This window comes from Lolium perenne, chromosome 3 (assembly GCF_019359855.2).
Source record: "Lolium perenne isolate Kyuss_39 chromosome 3, Kyuss_2.0, whole genome shotgun sequence".
Taxonomy (NCBI): domain Eukaryota; kingdom Viridiplantae; phylum Streptophyta; class Magnoliopsida; order Poales; family Poaceae; genus Lolium; species Lolium perenne.
This window is the reverse complement of record NC_067246.2, coordinates 9,476,009-9,478,742: the sequence shown is the minus strand read 5'-3', so window position 1 is coordinate 9,478,742 and position 2,734 is coordinate 9,476,009. Positions and strand designations below refer to the sequence as shown.

The 2,734-nt window shown below is 39.5% G+C and overlaps 1 long non-coding RNA gene across 1 annotated transcript; it reads left to right on the top strand.

Moving 5' to 3' along the window:
• Positions 1-519: 519 nt before the first annotated feature.
• LOC127325808 (uncharacterized) lies at positions 520-2,252 on the top strand. The gene is made up of 5 exons (XR_007867378.2): positions 520-633; positions 746-1,084; positions 1,332-1,451; positions 1,542-1,676; positions 1,828-2,252. It is a non-coding gene; the product is annotated as an uncharacterized lncRNA (long non-coding RNA).
• Positions 2,253-2,734: the final 482 nt, after the last annotated feature.

Here is a 2,734-nt window from a genome sequence, read left to right as displayed (position 1 = left end):
CTACAAAATTACAGCAGCGAATATGTAGCTCAGTTTTGCGAAGTGCTACTTTGTAAGGATGCATTTGGAAAGACGCCTGATAAGATAAGATAAATTGGGAAAGTGTTTAGTGAAGAGAGAATCAGGGTCATGTCATGTGGATCTGACGAGCTAAACTGTAATAGCAAGTGCTAGACTTTAAGCCCGCATCTGCAAATTATCTAGCATTTCACATTAGTCGTATGGCAATTAAATCTAAAAATACCATTCTTCCTGAAATATTATTGCTCACTCAAAAAATTATATTCAATAACCAGATCTAATATAGTTGTAGTTTGTTTTGACATTTGATGCAACAAATATCATATTGATTCCTTAGATCTCCATCCCAAGGTTCGGGCTCATAGATTGTTCTTTACTACTATTAATATGTGATACTGAAAATGAATACCATTGGTTGTTTGTTGTTGATGTCAAGGCCTTTAATATGAACAGAGGTACATATATCTAGGTTTCTAAAGAACCAAATACACTGTTATTGTTAAGCCTTTGCTATATGTTTTTCATCGCAGAGTCTTGTAGCTCTATTTCAAAGATCTATGGATGTACCCGTTCTGGTGTTCAACCTGATATTGATGTGTGATCAACGGGAAGGTGAGAAGAATAGCTGCTTTCCTGTTTGATGTATTTCTTATTTAGTTTCAAAGCTCCAATACAAGCTACTTTTTGGCATCTAAATTCTCATTTACAAACATATTTCCTGTAGATGAGGGTGCAGCTGAATCATGTGTGGCTCCGACAGCACGCGGGAGTCGTATCCACTGGGGCGCAAGCCGAGGGAACGAACCAGAGCGGCGAGCTTGACCTGGGTTTCTTCTCCTCCAGATGAGCAGCCGGTCCGCTTGACCTGGGTCTCTTCTCCTCCAGATGAGCAGCCGGTCATAAGTCGCATGGTGGTGCTAGACTGGCCCTTGTGCTCCTTCTCAGCTGGGAATGGGCAAAACGGTCTCCCCTGCTCTCCCACTGGTATATTGATGCTAGCAAGCGCAATGATTTGATGATATGCAATGACACATATTGCTTGATCGACGCGATCCTTTTTATGGTATGTATGTGGCACCCTTGTCCCTTCTATTTGTAGATGTGAGTATTCATTTGAGTGCAAAGGAATCCTTTCTGCTGCAACCATCTCTCTGTTTGTTTAACATCAGCATCTTTGATGCGTATGTATATATCTTGGCTAATTGATGTTTTGTCATGTCCATCTCATGTTTGAATATATTTGTTGAGAATTAATTTGTTTTCTATAAACAACTGAAGAGCTATTTTTTTCGCTGAAATTTGTTACATAGATCATGGACGATGAAAAACTTTATGGTGGCGACTAGCGGAAAACTTGAATGGCAACACAACCGGGAAGGAGCTGCTCAGCTGAGCGTCTGCCAAGGCTGCTTCCATCAGCAACCGTATATGTAGCCAGACTTGCCGCTTCTTTAGAATTTGTTCTCTCTTCCTGATAGTTTAATTATCTGATCATAGGTGTGCAATTTGTGCTCTTTCAGAATTTCAGCTTCACGGTGTGTGGGCATGCTCAATTCTGCGGAGCACATCACTACAACCTGGAGAGTTCCAAACACGGTTTACATTTCATGCTGTTACAGTCACGCGGTTCAGTAGATGCTTCTCCAAGTAGTAAGGTATGCAAGCCGGTTACTTGTTCCATCAACGCGATATATGCAAGGAGAATGGGTGTTTCTTCCGCTAAAAAAACAAGGATGGATGATTAACTGATTGTGCATCAACATGATATTAAAATGTGTAATGAAAGTTCTATTAATATATGTGCAGAAACAGGGATCTCGCCGGGATAATACTGCATCTGCAGTTCAGGGATCCCAGTGGGTGTCACCGGGATAATACTGCATCTCCCTGAATTTATGGAAGTTTCCTTTTCTTTTGCTTTTAAATTATAATGTGCACTTCATTGCGCAGGATGGAACTGAGCACGCAGTCAGAATATTTTGTACTACCATTTAGATTTACACAAATGTGATAAGGTTTTTCAGAGTTTAATTTTCTAGGGCTATAGTTGATGCTAAACCCTTCTAGAATAAGATGGACAAAGTTCAGACCACTCATGAAAAGTATATTCATATTAACATTAAGATTTATGCAGGTCTGATATGCTTTATAACTTTCGGTTTTATTTATAGCTGATGTTGTCTTCCTGAAAATAAGATGGAAGAAGTGAGCGTTCACTGCTGTTTATTTCATACTATCTGTTGTGTCCATGTTCTGCTATTTTTCATACCTTGCAAAGGTTATTTCTGTACGAAATCAGACCCATGTTTTCTCTTCAAATTTATTTATTTCCACCGCATTTCCACTCAATTTTTTATGTTTCCGCTGCATTTAGTATGGTCAACTTACAAACTATATATTCACTCCTCCAGCGCATCCTCTGAGAAAAGAGAAGTGTTTAGAATATAAATATTTACTGGCACATGGTGACAAAAGAAGTGCTAGGGTTTTATTCTTATGATTCTTTGGAGGGCTTGCCATATTCCTTGTGCTGTTGTTCATAGCAAAGGCGAGTGTACAAATTTGTATACTGTACATTATTTGGATAGATACCTGTAGAACCTTATGCTAAATTGCAGGAAACATGACAATCCTAAAGTGTTGGATCTCTGCACCTCCAGTGCCTCCTCGGGATCTTTGGTGACCGGAGTCCACGTCTCTAGGAATAACAAGA